Here is a 20,475-nt window from a genome sequence, read left to right on the forward strand (position 1 = left end):
TGCTGGGCTGGAGGAAGCACAAGCTGGAATTAAGATTGCCGGGAGAAATCTCAATCACCTCAGATATGCAGATGACACCACCCTTATGGCAGAAAGTGAAGAGAAACTAAAGAGCTTCTTGATGAAAGTGAAAGAGGAGAGTGAAAAAGTTGGCTTAAGGCTCAACATTCAGAAAACAAAGATCATGGCATCTGGTCCCATCACTTCATGGGAAGCAGATGGGGAAACAGTGGAAACAGTCACACAGTTTATAGTTTTGGGCTCCAAAATCACTGCAGATGGTGACTGCAGCCATGAAATTAAAAGATGCTTGCTCCTTGGGAAAAAAGCTATGACCAACCTAGATAGCATATTAAAAAGCAGAGACATTACTTTGCCAACAAAGGTCTGCCTAGTCAAGGCTATGGTTTTTCCAGTAGTCATGTATGGATGTGAGATTCGGACTATTAAGAAAGCTGAGTGGCGAAGAATTGATGCTTTTGAACTGTGGTGTTGGAGAAGACTCTTGAGAGTCCCTTGGACTGCAAGGAGATCCAACCAGTCCATTCTGAAGGAGATCAGCCCTGGGTGTTCTTTGGAAGGAATGATGCTAAAGCTGAAACTCCAGTACTTTGGCCACCTCATGCAAAGAGTTGACTCATTTGAAAAGACTCTGATGCTGGGAGGGATTGGGGGCAGGAGGAGAAGGGGACGACAGAGGATGAGATGGTTGGATGGCATCACTGACTCAATGGACATGGGTTTGGGTAGACTCTGGCAGTTGGTGATGGACAGGGAGACCTGGCGTGCTGCGATTCATGGGGTCTCGAAGAGTTGGAGATGACTGAACGACTGAACTGAACTGAGACAAGTAACTTCTCTGTGCTTTTTGTATCCTCATCTCAAAAACAAGATTTATAATCATATTACCCTATAAGACTTTATAAGTGTTAAGTGGGCTCAGGCATATAAAGTATCTAGAACAGTGACCAAGAAGTACGAACTGTTATTATCCCAGGCTTCTGGACAGAGGGCTTGTGTGGCATATGGCTGACGTGATGGAGCGCCTTCGGTCTGCGGGTTCCCCACCCTTTGGGGAGTGCTTGAGCAACAGACACACTAACTGCCGTGGAAAGAAACTTGGGCAAACTCCAGCTCAGCGGCCTGTCCTGCCCAACTGGGAATCTTCAGGGCTTTCCCAAATGTCCATAAACTTTAAAAAAAAATTATATTATCACAAAACTTTTGTTAGAAGCAGGAAAGGGAGCCTACTGTGTACCAAGGACAGCGTGGGGATCTACTAAATGGGACAGGAGGTTGGTTTCCGGAATGACATGTTAACAAGCTCCTATTGGCACAGACCCAGAGCTGCACCTTCCAGTCTGGCAGAGATGAAGCCGATTCTACCCCTGGTGGGCTCAGCTGCTTCTGAGTCATCTGTTTGGGAAGAATATTATTTAGTTGACCTGTAAACTCTCATCAGGAGTCACTTCCTAAGTAAGGCAGAGGACTGAGGCCAAATCCTGTCAAAGGAGAGTTGCTCAAAGGGGCTTATAAATGAATGAGCTGTGCTGTCACTCCCATTTCACAGATAAAGAAACTGAGACCAAGATGGAAAAAAGAGGAGAAAATGGAAAATTGGCCACAGTATTCCCAGTGGCCCTCTAGGATTGACCTTGTTATCTGTTTTTTGCCAGTGAAGAGCTCATGAGAGGAAGGCACAGCTGGTGACAGAGCTGGGGTTCGCACAGGTCTCCTGACTCCTTCGCCCACTTTATTTTTCTTTTCACTGAAGCATGAGAGCCACAGGTGGACACCACAGTAAAAAGACTCAGCGCCTTCAGCCGAAGAGCAGACTCTCAAGTGGTAACACTGATAGCCTAGAGAAGCAGTTGAGAGGTGGAGAACTACTTTAAACCTCGGGAATGACCCGTTTTGGCCCCTATCTCAATCTGTAAGTAATGCTGACCCTGGGCCCTTGTCCTCTGGAAGATAACTGGCTGTTGGCTATCTGGCAGCTATTCTGTTCCACCCTCTTCTCTGCTTGAAGAAACTTCTCACATGGGAGCGATCAACGTGTAAATGATGGGTGAAGAAGCTATGAGGATTGACAGGATCACTCAGGGAAAGTGGGTTGAGGGAGAAGAGGGGACCCTGCTTCAAAACCTTGAGGGTGAACTTCCACTGACAGCTAACAGACGAGGAGCTGGTAGATGAAGCTGCAAAGAGGTGGCCTGAGGTAGAGATGGAGAACCAACAGTGGTCCAGTGGAGGCCAAGGAGACCAAAGTCAGGAGCAGGGTGGGAGGGTTGAGTCACAGTGTGGCTGGAGGAGGGTGAAGGCTGAGGGAAGTCTCAGGGGCTCAGGGATGCCATGGTTAACGCCACTGAAAGTTGGTTTTGTGGGTGAGGGAGACAGTACCCAGAAGATGGGTACTGAGATCTGATAGAACCTGAGAAATTTCAGACAGCAAGAAATTTTCCCTTGATAGGAAGGAGTGATTCAGAACATTGGAATGGAGGAGAAGGGGAGAAGGGTGCTGGGGAAGGTGTTTCCCCAAATGGGAGCCAGTTGAGTAGGCTTTGGTGGAGGTGGTGGTTTAGTTGCTAAGTCATGTCCGACTCTTGTGACCCCATGGACAGTAGCCTGCCAGGCTCCTCTGTCCATGGGATTCTCCAGGCAAGAATACTGGAGTGGGTTGCCATTTTGTTCTCCTTGAGCAGGCTTAAAGACCACACAAATAATGGAAGCAGTTAACACTGGCTATGTGACATCCCTACTTTAAGTGTTTTAAAGGCAGTACCTCATTTTATTCCAGTAACTGTTACTATTTCAGTCTTTCAGACATGGAAATTGAGGCACAAAGAGGGGAAGCAGACTGCTCAGCTTTTAAGTAGTGGAGCAGGGATTCAGAGCCACGCAGTCTGACTCTGCAGAAGGGGAGCGAGCCCCTAGGGAGGGGAGATCGCAGATCCTAGAGAGCTGGGGGATGATTGATCTAGCGATGGGCTGGGAGGGATGGGAAGGGATGGGATCAATAGTCCAGGTGGAGAGGTTGCACCTTGGCCAAGTAAAAGAATACGTCTTCCTTGGAGACAGTGGGGGTGGGGGGAGGATGAAAGGATGGATGATAATGATGCGGGGAGTCTCTGAGGCAGAGGGAAGAAAGTCAAGGCAGTACATATTAGATGACCTTGATCTTCCTGGGAAAGTAGGTAGCAATCTTGGTGAGGAAAGCTGGTCTTTCTCACCACTTCCTTTCTTTTTTTTTTTGCTTCCCAACCCCCTCCTCTTGTTTCCACGTGGAAGAAACAACCCAGGTTATATTTTCTCATCTCAGTTGGACATTGATTTGTAAATGAGGAATTAGTCTATTGTTAATAAGCAGAGGAAGGGGAAATAAAAGATTGCCTGAGGAAGGATCCTGAGAGTTAAGGAAGAACATGGAAAGGCGAAGGTGCAGCGGAGGTAAGTACTGTTTTGATTTTATTTCAAGGACCACTAATGGGGACTACAAAACTTGGTGGCATTATAGTTTAGTTGTAAAGGGGACAGAAATGCAGAGTCCTTGAGTTTGGGGCCTGGAGTTAGAGATGGCTTGTGGTGGATGGATTAGAAAGCAGAATTTCTTTTTTAATTTAGTTTTTTTCCTTTTTTTAAAAAAACTAAATCAACACATAACAGAAACTTAGGAAGGACAGAAATATATGTAAAGGCCAGAAAAATCACTCTGCCTCTGAAAAACCATTATTGCTATTTTGTAGTTTTTCTATTGTTTATGCATTAAAAAACTGAAATTTTACCATATCATACTTTTACTGCATAATTGTACTGTAGGCGTTTTCCATGTCACTAAAACTTCTACTAAACCTACTTTTGAGAACATAAACAATGGGCAATTTAAACTATTAATAGCTAATTTTGTTAACAGGGCTCATACATGTAAACATGCTTTTTAATGGCAGGAGAGCAGTCCTTCACATGGATTCATTGCATTTTTTAGCTCTTCCTATCATGCTGAACAATAGACTGTTTCTAGTTATTTGTTTGAGTATTAGTACTCCAAGGAACATCTCCATGTACAAACCTTTGTTTGCAGTTTGACTATTTCTTTAGGATAGATTCTTAGAAGTAAAATAACAGACAACAGGCATGAATATTTTGTGGATTGTTTCTAGAAGGTTTGCTTGTATCTGTTTATAGCCTATCCACAGGGGCAAGCTGAGTTTAATTCTTGGGTGTGTCCAAACTCTGGGAGGTCGGATTGGGAAGGATGGAGCAGGCATGCTGATTTGGACTCTGAACTGGGAGACAGTTGCCTGTTGCTCTGCTCTGGGAGTGGCTCTCCATCACGTGTTCTTGGCTCAGGGTTAGAGACCCACGGTGGGTTTTGGCCCATATGGAAGGAAGGGCAGGGGTGTCAGGGCTACGTCTGAAAGTGCTAGATGCGAGGGTGGCGCGCAGAAGCAGTCCTTGCCTCTGCAAACATAATCAGCATCATCTGATCTGCAGTCATAAACCTTCTGAAACCCAGTGACTGTGACAAAGGCTCTCCTTGGGCACACATGCTCAAGTGCACTTTCGTCAATTTCAAGGGACTCATTGATCCGCAGAGGTCTCAGGCTGATGAACGCCAGATCAGGAACATCTGCTTTGCAGACCATTAGTAGTTTTGGCCTTCTTTCCAGACAGTTTAGCACTTTGGGGACCCCTTTCAGTACTAGAAATTTCAAGCCACATTCAGGATAGCTGTAGTGGCCTGAGTCTGCCTTTTTCAGACAAAACCCCTGCATCCATGGCTCCTTAATGCACATCAATGGGAGAAATTTTAATCTCAGTACTGGGGCTCAGGCCGGGCATTTGGACCACTTGATAAGTTGAGGGAGAGTGCATGGGAGAGAAAATACATACACGTCCACATATATTTTCCCAGATAAACACGTACTCTTACATACATACATAGACACACACATATTCTTCAATGCACCACATGCACATATATACATATATATATTTCCAGATACACATACTTTTGTACACATAACACATCACTCTCTCATACCTACACTCACACACACACATATTCCCAGATTCACACATACTTTCCTTTAGAACTAGTCCTCCACGCCCTCTGGCTCAGCCCTGGGACTTCTGTTTCCTTCTTCACTTGGTCTTGGCCTAGATCCCCCCTCCCCCCGTCTTTTCCTTCCACCCAATAGTAAATATACCCTTCGGAGTGGCAGCACATGAAAAAGAAGCACAGGAGGAAAGTGGTAGATAAATTTAACAAGCATTAAAGTTAATATATAATTTAAATATGTATAAAATTATTCCCTGCATCGATTAGAAAATGGGCTGTTGACCATTTCAAGGCAACAATCAATTTCAGAGTTCACAGGTCAGGTCAAGTTTCTTTCTAATGATCCACAGAAGCAGCAGCATTAGGGAGATAATGAACTCCATGGGCTTGCAGACGTGATCTATGGCCGGGTGGCCGTGGGGCTGGCCAGCGGGCCGAGTTCTCTCGTGGGCCCGTGTAAAAGCTTGGCTGGGTGATAACCCGTGATGTAATCAGGCGGTCTCTGGGATGACTTGTCTGTTTTTTATTTTTAAAAGACGGTGTGGTTGGCGAAACTCTGCAGTTGTCAATGGGTGGCTGTGGTGGAACCCTGTGAACGTGCGCGGAGAGCTTCCGCTTTTCTGGGAAGCGGAGGTGGGCGGGGCCAGCCCTGTCCATCACCTGGTGTGGCACGGGCTGGGCAGCCCCGGGAAGGAGCAAACTGAGGACCTGTGACCTCCCTGCTGGTCTGCTCCAGGGACATCCCCCAAATCCCCTGGTGCTTCTACAGATGGAGGCAGAGGGCATTTTCCAGGGGTACTCCTAGGTCCCTACTTTAAACTGAGAGGGACCAAGATCTGGGGGGACGGAGGGTAGAGGTTCTGGGATGGGACTACGGCCCAGAGACAATGTGAAGCAAAGGCAAGGTGAGCTGCTAAGGGCTGCTCGGCACAGCCTCCAGTCCCCTTCTGATCTGGGAGGCCAGGCAGAATCCCCTGGCTCCTGGCTTTGATCAGGAACCCAAACCTGCCTTCTGATCATTGGCAAGAGACACTAGATCCCAGAGCTTCCATCTTTCATCTTGGGAGGAGTTTGTTTTTCCAAAGGCCTTGAGATCTTGTGATGTAATGAGATGCTCTAGAGCTCACTATACCTGAGCTGGTCCAGCCTCCCTGTTATCCTTTAAGAGCAGTCAAGGAGGTGCTCCATCCTGCAGCAGTGCCTAGTCTTTTTGGCACCAAGGACTGGTTTCGTGGAAGACTATATTTCCACCAACTGGGATCAGAGATGGTTTCAGGATGATCCAAGCGCGTTACATTTATTGTGCATTTTACTTTTATTGTTATTACATCAGTTCCATCTCAGATCATCAGGCATTAGATCCTGGGGGCTGGGGACCCTGCGCTAAAACAGCTCGGGAGGGTCTATTCCTTTTTTTTTTTTTTATCCTCATATTTCTTTTAAAATTTTTAATTTTTTACTTTACAATACTGTATTGGTTTTGCCATTCATTGACATGAATCCACCACAGGTGTACATGAGTTCCCAACCCTGAACCCCCCTCCCACTACCCTCCTCATATCATCTCTCTGGGTCATCCCAGTGCACCAGCCCCAAGAATCCTGTATCCTGTATTGAACCTAGACTAGCGATTCGTTTCTTATATGATAGTATACATGTTTCAATGCCATTCTCCCAAATCATCCCACCTTCTCCCTCTCCCACAGAGTCCAAAAGTCTGTTCTTTACATCTGTGTCTCTTTGCTGTCTCTCATACAAGGTTATCATTACCATCTTTCTAAATTCCGTATATATGTGTTAGTATACTCTGCTGGTGTTTTTCTTTCTGGCTTACTTCACTCTGTATAATTGGCTCCAGTTTCATCCACCTCATTAGAACTGATTCAAATGTATTCTTTTTAATGGCTGAGTAATACTCCATCGTGTATATGTACCACAGCTTTCTTATCCATTCGTCTGCTGATGGACATCTAGGTTGCTTCCATGTCCTGGCTATTATAAACAGTGCTGCGATGAACATTGAGCCTGAGGGACACATTCATTTTATTAACCATCGCATTCTCTTTCTTTTAAGATGTAAATCTGCCCCACAGGTCACTGGTTTACTTGTGGTTAATTAGGCGATACGCGGTCCCAGGAAGGAGGCAGAAGTACCGGAAGAAGATGTGGAGGAACCCAGACTGGCTGAGAGCCCTTTTCTGCCATGGTGTGAACAGGGGCTGTTGTTCAAACTTGAGGGTCCCCTGAGGGTTTGCATTGGCCATGAGCCTCTGGCAACACTCCTGTGAAAACGAATGAAGGAAGTGGGGAGGGAGAAGAAGGGAGGTGGGGGAGAGAAAGGAGAGGGCAGGAGAGGAGACTTGGGAAAAGAGAGTCACCTTAAGTTGTCTCAGCCACTTTCAAATCTCCGTGTGTTTATACACGCTCTTTCCTGTTCTTTCTGCCGCCCCATTTCTGCCCCGTCTGTCCAGCAAACTCCTGGTCTTCCCTGAGATCTTTCTGCTAGAGATGTGTTCCTGGGCATCCTTCTCTTCCACAGTTAACGATGGGTTCTCTGCATCCCCTCTGCTTCATGTATAATGCATGGAGGCACATGATCGGTGGATGTTGTGATTGTTTCACTCCCTGCTTGACTGGAATCCCCTTGACTGCACATGGGAGGCTCTCAATACATGCTTGTTGAACTGAACACAGGCAGAGAACACCTGCTGCTGGGATTCATTCCATTCCACGGGTTTCCAGCCAGGCCTGGGGTGAGCAGATCATACCTAAGGAGGCCAGAATTGAGGGTTGTTTCTGAAGGCTAGTGAGGCAGGAGCCAGGGATGTTTCTAGAAGCCCAGGCCTGGGCTCAATGACACAATCAGCGCCTCATCCCTCTACAAGCTTTTCAAAAGGATGGAGTGAGGCTACAAACACCCAGGCAAGAAAATGGCGCAGAAGGGCAGCCCATGGCTTTCAGGGCATCAGGAAGGCCATCCCTCCTTTTCTGTGGATGATGGGTTCAAAGGTGGCAGGGCTCAGTTGTCTGGATGTCTAGAAGACTCCCAGATTCCCCTTTGTTCCACTTGGCAAAACTTTCTGCTTCCTCCATCCCTGTCTTGTTGAGTCTATGCCTTGTTTAGGGCTCAGGAGGCCTTGGAATTTCAGGCTCCTGTCCTCAGGGCAACTGTGACCCTGGAAGGCAGGCCTAGTTCAATCCCTACAAGACAGACCCATCTGGAAGGATATGTGGGGAGACAAGAGAGCTTTCAATGAGCCTGAGACAACCGACAGCCCAGGAGAGCCATTTGGGAACAGTTGCTAATGAAGATGTGACGTCAGAACACCGTGGAGGGATTTATATAAAAGTTTCACTGAGGGGGCACCTTTGCCCCATCCCCCTCCTACAGACTGTGCCCAGGGCTCAGCTGCTGGGGGAGGGGGCCCTTGTGCTAAGTAACGAATGGGCACCCCATGCGGTGGTGGGAAAAATGGCGTGTGCTAAGTGGTTCAGATCATTTTTGGTCCTTGTCTCAGGAGGTGTCAAGAGCCCCACAAACAGGTTTGTAACAACCTCCTTCTTCCCCTCATTAATCTTGTGAAGTGGAGGGAGGGAGAGAGCTGGGCGCACAGCAGTGTGTACATTACTGAGTTAACCAGGCATGTAATTAGCGCTCAGGTGCTCAGCAGAGGACAAACCACTCATGATTAGTACTGTTTAGCTTTAATGCCCTAAGTTGCGGGAGCCACCGTGCTGCCCAGGCACAGAGCTGCCCTGTCGCCCACAGTCCCCAGCGTCCCCTCCCTCCCTTCCCCTTTCTCCTGCTTATGGATTTCGGTGTTTGGGGCATTTGTGGGTGTTTATGGAAATTTATGTAACTGTTCCGAGTGCTGTAAATCATGTTCTGACAGGGAAAGTCCGTGATCCTGGCGCTGGGATAGCAAGGAGCCTGTGGGAGCCAGTTGTGGGAGCAATTGGTCTTCTTTTCTATTTTAGAATCTTCTGTGAATTAGATGGAGATGAATGCTATTATTAATTGCATGTTAATGGGGCTTTGGTTATAAAGCCGTCTTTATAATCCGTGTGGGGAATTTGTCTACCAGGTGACACCATGTTCCAGCAAAGTGCTTCTGCTGCAGAAAGAGATGCCTGAAGTTTTAGAGCCAATGGTACCTTGGAGATGGTCAAGACTCGCCCCTTTAGTATGTCGTTGAGGAAACTGAGGCCCGCCTGGGAAGCTGTTTTTCTATAATCATGGAGGTAAAGGCAAGTTAGGACTCTGGCTTCTCAACACCACGTGGCTTTCACTGGACTCCTTGAGTAGGATCTGACCTCATCCCGTTCTGAGTCATCGTGGCGAAGAGCCAGAGTTCTGGATGATTTCGTTAAGTCAGCAAGCCCAGTGAGGGACAGATACATCCGTGACAGGGTCGTCCTCTGCAGGGGGGAGAAGAGATCCCTGCCCTGTCCTCTAAATAGAGGTGTCTTGTTGTGCTCTTAGGAGCCTCAAGGTGAGAATGTGAGTGAGCAAAAGGGAAGCATGATAATCTCTCAGGTAGAGAGAGCTGCTTTATTCATGGAATTGAGGAGAGCAGCAGTTTAAGAGGGAGTGGAGTGACTGTCCCATGCTGTTCCAGTTACGTCTCCTAGCAAGAAGACAAAGGACAGCTGGTGGAAACAGAAGCAGAGAGACTAATTTGTTTCTTGACTATTTCATCTCTTTGGGGAAAACGTACCAGCTACCTTCAGAGTTTGCATTTCTAAAGCTGGCTACCTCATCACCTAAGTATGAAGTTCTGGCCTCAGTCTTCCTTTCCAGCCTCATCTCTGACAACATCCTGGTACGTATCTTCCGCAACAGGCAAGCCAATTAACTGTCTACAGTGTGGACTGCCTTTTATTTGCTACCATTGTCCATATCTACTCTTGTTTTTGGAATGCTCCTCGCTAGCCAAGCCTGGTCCATTTCAAATTTCGCCTCTGCCAGGAAGCCTTCTCCAGCTAGTGCTTTTTGCAGGAAGCACCCCTGGAATCTGGAAGCCTTCATCTTCCCAGGATATCAGATGGGGTTGACTTGATGGTCTCTGCTGCTGGACTGCCCATCAGGGAAAGGCCACTTGGGGACCTTCTGAGAGTGGGGGTAGGAGCAGGGAGGGATAAGAAGATGAGGCTTAGGCTTGGTCCATGGCTCTAGGCCAGCACATAACTTTGCCAGCTTCAGGCTTTTGAACTTGAATTGTTACCTAGAAAAGGTGGTAGAAGGTGACAATAGGTTCATTCCTAGAGAGTAAACATTCTCAATCAGCTTTTTATTAATTTGCATGTGTATGCATATTCATCCCTAAGGGGTTTATTTTCCTGGTGGCTCAAACAGTAAAAAAATCTGCCTGCAATGCAGGAGACCCGAGTTCGATCCCCCTGTTGGGAAGATCCCCTGGAGATGGGAGTACCCACTCCAGTATTCTTGGAGAAGGCCATGGATAGAGGAAACTGGCAGGCTGTGGCCCATGGGGTCACAAAGAGTTGGATACAACTGAGCGATGAACATGGCAACTTACCTAAGTCTCTAGTGTTTGAATCATCAGAAAATTCCAATGAGTTCTAGATAGCCAGTGTCTCCCCTTTCCTGAGTTAAAACGGGCAGCTTCGATTCCATTTAGCTTTTGTGCAAAACCGTGACAACAGTTTCATGCCACCGTAGGACAAGACACGACTCTGAGACTCTTGTTCCTGAGTGGTGTGCCAAAAGTTTATTATTTGGGTACTCATTGATGGCCTTAGTCTCCCATTCTTGAATCTGGTCCTTTTGATGAAACACACTAATTAAAAGCATCCTGCAGACACCGCGACAGCGGCTTATTCTGTGTTCAGCAGTGGCTGTGCTGGAGGACGACGGGTGGGAAGGTGGAGGGAAATGGCTGAGGCCCATAACTCAATTCCTGTGCATTAGCCTGTACTGCATTTGCCCTCTCCAATCTTGGCTTCTCTGTGAGTGAAACAAGCAGGATTAGCACATAAGAGAAGCCGGGGTCATAATTACACCCTGTGCGACGGGGCTGCAAAACCACCAAATAAATCCCTGGACAATTATTAAAATGGCCCAATGCATTACACAAATTAGAACAGGCTGGGACTTTTGGGGAGAAGGGAGGGGAGTGAAGAGCCAGTATTTAAGTGTTCTTGTAAGCCATCTAAGATATTAATGTTGCAAAGCTCCTTATGAATATTTAAGAACATAAAATGGAGCTCCGCTGCAGCCCCACAGCACCATAGAAGCCTGTAATACGGTTGAGCCCACTTAAGAAGGCAGAGCCTGAGTCCACGGCAGATTGAAGGCAGATGAAGCAGGAAGGGCCCATTTGCAGGGGAAATGTTTGGCACAGGCCAGGGTAATGATGTTGCATTAGATCCTCATAGAAGAGGATTTAGTTAAAGACTCACAACTTTTATGGGTGGGACTCCCTAGGGATTATTAACCCATTTCCCCACTCCCCAGTGATTTTAGAAAATTGACATGATCCCTGAGTTTATCACAGATCCAGTGAAGTCTGCGTTTACACATCCCATTCAAATCCAGGTTGCACAGAACCTTCTTGGGCACGGAGTCCTGGGACCTCTTGGCTCTCTGGGCCCTGATTTCTCAGAGCTGTGTTTGTGGCCCTTTTATGCTGGTTCCTCTGGGAAAACAATCGGCTCTAGGTTTTTCTTTGGAATGGATAATATCCCCTGGATAAAAGGGAAGGGCTGTTCAGTGGAAGAAGAGTCGGTCTTCAGAAACCAAGTTAACTGATGTCTTTCCCAGGATCAGATCTGGTGCGTCCTTGTATTGGGAATGGAGGTGTGGACTCCTCTCTTGTAGGTGGCTAGAGACACAGAGTCAGCAGGACTTAGGGGAGGGTGTTGGGTAAGGACACCGAGGTCTTGGTTCTGGCTTCAGCTCAGCTAATGGTCTTACTTCCTGTCCCACTTTTCCCACCTGTCAAACGAGAATAATATTCTTGGCAAGTCTGTCCATCAATGGAAGAACAGATGTGGGTACACTCAGGAAGAAGGACGCTATAGAATATGCCATCTTCATAGTATTATTACTTCCATTTTCCCCTTCTATTTCCTTCCATTTTTCCATGTATTGGCAGTGGTTCTGCTTTGTCCCACTTTATTTTTCCTCTAGATAAAGGGAAAACGGAAATGGTCCCAGACTTGCCCACCCTCACCCTTCTAGACCCCTGGCCACCTCTTTTTAGGATTGGGAAACCTGTGACCTCTACAGCAACCACTGGCTGGGGCGGCCTTTGAGAAAGTGGCGCAAATGCTCGTCTGTGTGGAGGGATCTGAGGACACCTTTGTCACTTGTGATGTTGGGGAAGGAGGGGGAAAGAGCCTCCCCTCCGCTGAGAGGTTCAGCACGAGGGGCAGACAGATGGCCTGTGCTGCTGAAGATCAAGGTGAGATTGGTCACAGAATGTTCTGGACTTTCAGGTCCTCCCTGCAGTCCAGGTGGAGAGCTGCCCTTGTCCAGGCAGGTTCTAGGGTTTCATACCCGAGCCATCTCACCAGCACTTGGGAGGCCATGACTTTGCAATGTATACATTTCCTCAGAAGCTCACAACAGAACAGTCCCCTTTTCTCAATTTGGGGAATTTTAATCATGGTAACTGCAATCTATTGAGAAACCACACAGCCACCTGAGAAGTAGATATTATTCTCTGCACTTGACACAGAGTCGGGGAGGTCCAGGCTCTCCCTACCACTCTGCCCTGTCTCTCTCTCTCTCATCCAGGTACATGCACAAAGGTGCCATCTTATCAAAAAGGATTTTCTGCCTGGCCCAGAATTTTTGACACCCATTGCCAGTCCTCGTGAACACTTCCTGCCTGGCTTAACCATGCAAAACTCTATAAGCCATCAATCACAGCTTTATTAAATCTAAATGCATCAAGCCCTAAAAACAGAGTCAGCCAACCTGGGTTCAGATTATATCTCCTTACTTACTAACTGTATGACCTTACTCAAAGTACTTATCCTCTCTGAGCCTCAGTTTCCTTGTGAAAAATGTGGTGGGGGGGAAGGGCGGGGATGATCAGAGTACTTGACTCTTCGAGTTAATGGGAGGATTAAATAGGATAATACTTGTGACGTGCCCAGGACGAGGCACAGATTGCGTGCTCACTGAGTGGGGGTGATCATCGTCTCCATCAGGGTCTGAGGTTCCTCCAGCAGAGATTCATTCCACGGAGACCTTAAAACTCAGACACCTGGAAGGAAATAAACCAATGTTAAGCCTTTATCTGCCAACAGTGTTATAAATCTAACATCAAGAGGTATGGCTTGGACGACATCTACGGTGTCTTTCAACATTGAGAATTTCTATTAAATATTTTAGGGTGTTCTGGGCCTTGGAGGAAGTTGTCACAGAAGAGAGGCCTAGAGGCACAGGAGGGAGGAGTCAAGAGGTGAAAGAAGGCCTGTTGCAAAGACAAGATGATCTTCAGTGGAAGTGTTTCTTCAGGTTTCTGGGCCCGTCTGATTGTTTGCCTGGTGGTCCCTTGGGATCATCTTCATTAGCTATTTGAGGCAAAGTGCTTCCCTGATGGCTCAGTGATAAAGAATCCTCCTGCCAATGCAGGAGATACAGGTTTGATCCCTGGGACAGGAAGATCCCCTGGAGAAGAAAATGGCAATCTCCTCTGGTATTCTTGCTTGGGAAATCCCATGGAGAGAGGAGCCTGGCAAGCTACAGTCCACAGGGTGGCGAAAGAGTTGGACATGACTTAGTGACTCAAACAACAGCAGCAAACATTTGAGGCAAAAGCAGGCAAAGCCTACGTTTCCCCTGAATATGTGTGATTTGCAAGTACCATCAACCAGTCTTTCAATATTGTCATAAGTATTTGTTGGACACTGTGCTAAATACGTTTTCATTTAATTCTCAGTCACAATAACTATCTCCATTCTTATCTTACAGTTGGTGAGACAAAGCTCAAGGTCATAAGGGAACTGGTGGCATCGAGTTTGACCCCAAACAATCTGAAGGGTTAGGGTTAGGGTTAAGGTTAGGTAGCTTTGCTCTCAAATACCACTGCTTCCTTTACAAATGTTTAATAGAATGTGATGCTTTCAGCCTGGTCCGAAATTCACTTCGTAGTTGCAGCATCTAAGTGGTCCCTGTCTCTGCAAACTTATCATTCAGAAATAGTGTCTACTGTGTGCCAGGAGCTAATGTAGCCTGTGGTTAGAAATGATGCTGCTGATCCACCATTACTAGGGCTCAAACGGTTGGGTTGGGTTTGTGTTAGGACATCTACACTCTCTGAAGTCCCCTGGTCTGAGGGCTGCATGCATTCATAGTTACAGTCTTGGAGACACAGTCATGAGCCAAGGATCAGAGGGTTCCTGTCTTCATATGGGAAACGAACTGGCTTCCAGGTGTAGGGGCAGTTCCCTGAGGGTTTCTAGACTGCAGACCTTCGGGGCTGGAAGAGTCCTTGATCTCACCTGCACTTTAGCTGATGCGGTTGTACCAGCCAAGCTGAGGAAGTCGGTATAAACAAACATACAGAGGAGGGGCCTTATATGTGGACAGTGTATGGTTCATTTCACTCTTGCTTGGAAAACTCTCATCTTTTTTACCTTTTGTGATTTAAATTCCAACCTTTTTTTTTTCTTTCTTTCTTTTTTTTTGTATATAGCTTTTGACCATTTCAGTCATTGGCCTCCTTTTCCTTCAAACGTGAGGGCTGTTTATAACCTGTTAACACCCACACTGCTGTGTTCTTCTGGCGTTCTCTTCTTGTTCCGTGTGGAAGGGTTTTGCTTCTGTGAGGCTCTGGCACCAGGCATGGTGAGTGCTGTGAGGGGTGAATTTGTTTTCATGAGGATAGTGCCTATGCACCAGAGCTACTCGGTAAATACGGACTAAAGAAATGAAAGCAAGGAGAGATGCTGTCTTCTCCTCTGCCAAATTTCCCACTGAATCTAGCACAGGACCAGAGCACATGGTGGATGTTCTTTGGCACAACTGACCCTCCACAGATGAAAACTTCCTCTTCGGCCTCTCCTCCTCCTCCTTCCTCTTCTCCTTCTTTCTTGGCAGCCTGATGCCCGGTGCCCAGGGGCCATGGACTGTGCGGCATGGCCTGGGAGGAGCTGTCCCACCCTGTTTACTTGCTGTTGGGATTTTCTAGCTTGTGCCCTTGTCAGGAGACATATATGTCATGGTGCACTCTAGAAAGGCAAGGGTGTGGCTTCCTGCCAGGTCCCTGTGTATCTGGGGGAAACAACCTTAAAATGGGCAGCCATTACTGGAGGTTCCCCTTAGGATTCCAGTGAGGGTCAGCAAACTAGCCCATGGTAATTAGAAGAACATGGAGTCTTCCAGGTGGACTTCAAAGATGATCTATTGATATTTCAGTGATTTGCCAAACTTTTCGTAAAAAAGCTTTTGACCCCTTCCTCAAATGAAAGCTTACCTAGAAGCCCGTACATTGAATTTAGAGATTTTCTGGCTGCAGTGGAATATGGTTCCCACTGCTTGTGTTCTTGACTCCTAGAGGGGCCCGGAGAAGCCCACAGAGCTTCTTGGAGCACACTTTGAGAATCTATGTTAGTGACTCTAGGGAACAAATTTTCATTTATTTTGGTGACCCAGCATCTAAACTGACTTTCCATTCTGGGGGAACATAATAAAGATATAGGGACACTTATCAAAGATGTTTGATGCAACATGCTAACCTCATGTATCCGGGATTTCTAATTCTTTTCTTAGATGGCTTACTGAAATCTGTACTCAGTAATAGCTCATATAAAAATAAGATACCAGAAAAATTTCATACAATGTAAAGAATCAAAAAATGAGGTAGATAAGAAGATTGATAATAGATTTATCACATGTAACCTGCTCACCCATCCATTAACTGTATCCCCCAACAAGGACTAGAAGACGCTTCCTTTACCAAGGCACTGGGAAATACCACAAAGGGAAGAGCCAGCACCTTTGAAGAGAGCTGCGGTGGCTCTTATGCTTTACGCTGAGTGAGTGCTATAGCTGAAACGGGATCCTTGATTTCACTGGGGATACTAATATCCCCAGGGGAAGAGACCAAGGAGTGACACTTTAAAAACCTCCAGAGGCAAGTTGGCACATGTATTATTTAATGTTCTTAATTGCAACATAATCCATGCTGGCTGGCTTAAACAGAAAAGGGATTTTATAAAAGGATATTAGGTACCCATGCAGGATGCAGAGCCTGGGGCTGTGGGGAGGCTTTAGTGAGGCACCACTGCTCCTTGGCACTGGGAATTCTCAGGACTGGACACCAGATACTCTGCACTCTCACCATCACAGAGCTGGCTATTTCCACTGTGTGCTTGCCAGATGTCGGGTCCACTGCACTTAGGCCCCTCTTCATTTTGCTCACTTCTGAATCCGATTTTCAGACAGATCTGTCTGATTAGTCAGAATCTAAGTCACATACCTGCAAACTAATGGCAAAAGAATTTGAGAACATGAGGACTTTTCGTTGGGCACATTACCGACTGCAATAAATTTTGTTTCTGCTAACAAGGCAAAAGTAGAGAGTGACAACTGGGTAAGCAGCTAACAGTGTCTAATACTGCATGGTTTCATACAGGCAGCAGGCTAGTATGGTAATCAGAATATCCTTGGCTCGTAACTAACTTTGGGTAATTGATTATAAAGTCTTTTGCACTGAAATACATGGACAGTATTTTAAAAGCTTCTTGGTCCATATAATCAAAATAAACAAGTAGCAAACACCAGATTTAGAGAACAGAGCTCTCTTTTGAGTCACCAAGTATGGAGATTATTGTTCCTCGCTCAGTTCTTAAACTTGGGCCAGAGACTCAGAGCCCAGGCGAATGTGAGGAAGGACCCAGTAATTACATCACAAGTATATACTGCAGATCTTGCTCTTGGCTGTCTTCAAAGAGATCTAGAGCCTTTTACCAAGGTACCAGTGACTTGGTGGGAAGGGAGGCATCAGTACCTTTTTAGATCTTTCATTGGCTCTGAGCTAATTCCTGAGGATACAGTTTACCACTGTGATCCAAAGATCAATGGGGGATTTTATAGAACTTAGGTGATTAATGAAACTTTTGGCATCATAGTTGACATCAAGTGGACCTTCAAGTCATTTGATATTATTTTCTCAGTTTCTGACTGTATAGTTGAAATAGATTTATCTAGTATGAGGCAGAATTAATATATTGTTCACTTAATAGTTTCCTTTTTAGAAAGTTCTAAATAGAAGACTTAAAGTAGTAAATCAAAAGCAATACTCTAACCCTGGGGGAAATTGTTAAATTTGTCAGAGACTCAAAATGTACAGTTGTGTTATGCCTATGACAACCTCATTTAAATCATTTATCTGTCTGATGCAGACAGTGGCTATATCTTGGTGAACGGCCGTAGATCATTATAAAAGTGATGAAGTGGCTTCCAACTATACCACGTCCAGATATGGATGCCTTACTAGAGCACATAACCCAGTCCTTGACACTTATTCTGCAGCTACTTATAGGTTTGTGCTTTTTAAATATTCAGTTCCAATACATGATTTGCTTTCACCTGGCAAGGATTGTAGTATACTTTATTGCTCCAGCACTCCATCTCTATTTCACAATTTAGTCTGCAGAGCTATTTAATCATCTCTTCATCTTACAAGACATCAGGTTGATTCAGTATATTGACAATATCATGCTGATAGGTTGTGAAAAGCAGGAGATGCATGTATTATAAAATACCTAGGTAAGATACATGAATATAAGGGCCTAGGGGTTGAATTCCATGAAAATATGGGCAATATAGACATATTTTAAGGTAAAATTTTATATCATTTAAATCAGCATGTTGTTGCTATTTTATATTTTTCATTTATCACCACTTTATGTATGCATTTAAATATATGTGGACATTTTCAGTTTTCACTCTTAAAATGTCATAGTCTGCTTAGCTTTGCTGTCCCATTATAGCTTAGGTTGTTATATTTTTTTCTTTCTATTTTAAGTACTATTTCTGTAAATGTCTTCATATATATATATATGTATACACACACACACATATATATTTATATATCTTTGGGTTTTTCCTTAGAATATATCCCCTAAAGTGAAATTACTGTGTCAAAGAGTGTTAGCCTTAGCTAGATATTGTCTTATTGCTCTCTAAACAGATTGAACCAACTGAAAATGCTACTGAGAGTAATTATTGCAGTCTACTCAATTATTGTTTTGTTTATTTTGGTGATTTTTTCAATATCATGCAATAATATATGCATTTCTACAACTGTTAGGAATCTTGTGCATCACACAACGTGATTCTTTGTCATTCTATAGTTTGTTCATATTATTCTGGTTTCCTTGGGAAGTTTGTAAGCCTGTCAGTTATAGAAGCTATGCATCACCCATAAATTTATCCATCTGTTCATCATTTATTAAGTGTTTATTATATTCCAGTCTAGGCACTCTGATAGGTTCCAGGATTCTGGAGGATAAAATGCAGTTGTAAAAGGAGGGCAAGATGAATGATCAACTTTGAGAAAGCAGTACATGTAAAAAGGGCACGGAGAAGTGAGAGTATTATGTGACCTCCAGGAAGAGAATGAGCAGGGACACGCTGGGAGAATGCTGTAAAGCTGAGTGAATTCTGATAGGATGATTTTGGCTTCAAATAATAGATAGCCGATTTAGACAGTGAGACAAATTTATTATCTCATTAAGCAAGAAGTTCTGAAGTAGAATGCCCCAGAACTGGCTAAGTCTATGGCTGGACAATGTCATTAAGAACCCGGGTTCTTTCCACTCTTCTGCTTTGCCACCCTAGTGGGCTTCTTTCATGGTTACCAGATGGCAGGGTCACTACTGAGACATCTTTTGCAGATAAAATGATGTGGGGTAGAAGAAAAGGGACTATCTCTTCCTTGTATCTCTTCTTAAAAACAAGGAAAATTTGCTCAAAAACTCCACAGAGGACTTCCCCCTCCTTGGCACATTCTGGGTCATATGTACATCCACAAACCAAGTTCAAGCAAGCAGAGTGGCATTGTCCTGATGGATTTAGATTTTTAAAGACATTAATTAAGTACTTCCGTGGTGGCTCAGTGGTAAAGGATCTGCCTGCCAGTGCAGGAGACAAGGGTTCAATTCCTGGGTTGGGAAGATCCCCTGGAGAAGGAATGGCATTCCACTCCAGTATTTTTCCCTGGAAAATCCCATGGACAGAGGAGCCTGGTGGGCTACAGCCGGGCTACGGTCCATGAGGTTGCAAAAGAGTCAGACCCAATTTAGTGACTATACAGCAACAACAACAACAACATGAATTAAGAATAGGATCACCTTCCTTGAATGTTGTCACTGATCAAAATCAGAGAGTATTTAGCAAAAAAGAATGGGGAAAAGCGTTTTGGATAGATAGCCAGTTGTATTTGTATATTAGGGAACACATTGGCTCCCCCATAAGGGTGGTTGATTCACTGATTGTCACTTCTGAATTATTTCCTATGGCGATTCTGTCCTTAATCAGTTTTGAACCATGGAAAGTTCAAGTGGCAATGGGAGAGTTATAGGAGTGCCCTCTTTCCCTGCCCCCATCGTATTCCCCAGTAAAACAGTGGGTGAAAAGAGATTGATGGTTATTAAATAAATATTTACTGTACATCTGTGCTGTGTTGACATAGTACTAAGGGTCATGCATACAGAACAGAGTAAGTATAACACCCAGTCCTGCTCCCAAGGAGTTCATCCTGAGGGTTGGGGTGAGGAGACGGATAAAGGGAGTAAGTAGATTCATATGCTGATAATATGAGGTTGATATGACATCATTGATCATACAGTGATGACAACTGTCATTTATTGAATATCTGCTATGTTCTACCTAAGAACTTTGCCTAGTTTTCTCATTTAACCTTTACAGCTACCCTCGTTTATTTTCCCCATTGAGAAAAATGAGCCTTAGGACTAGGTGCCTTGTTCAAGTCCTCCCAGCTGGTAAACGTGAGAACCAGATCTCATACTGAGGCCTGCTGACTTGGAGCTCATGTTTTTAACCACGCGGCTGAGTCATCTCCTGGTCATTAGCCCCAACACCAGGTGCCGCATAGTCCCAGAGGAAGGCTATGCTCAGGGTGTCTGGGGTAGGGCTGTGAGCATTTTGTAAATGAAGTGGAAATGGAAGGCCAGAGCAGAAGCCAGACGAACAAGACTGGGAAGGTCTTGGAGCCAGCAGGAGACATGGAAGAACTGGGAGGTGGGCTATGTTAAGAGTTGGGACTGGAGAAGGCAGGTGCACCAGACACAGACAGGCTTGTATCCTGTGCTTAGAGGTTTGGATTTGTCTCATGGGCATTGGATATGTTCTGAAGTTTTGGAAGTGGAGTTGGGTTCTAGAAAGACCAACTAGTAGCACTGTGGAAAATGGA

The sequence above is a fragment of the Ovis aries genome, chromosome 23, assembly GCF_016772045.2.
Source record: "Ovis aries strain OAR_USU_Benz2616 breed Rambouillet chromosome 23, ARS-UI_Ramb_v3.0, whole genome shotgun sequence".
NCBI classification, from domain to species: Eukaryota; Metazoa; Chordata; class Mammalia; order Artiodactyla; family Bovidae; genus Ovis; species Ovis aries.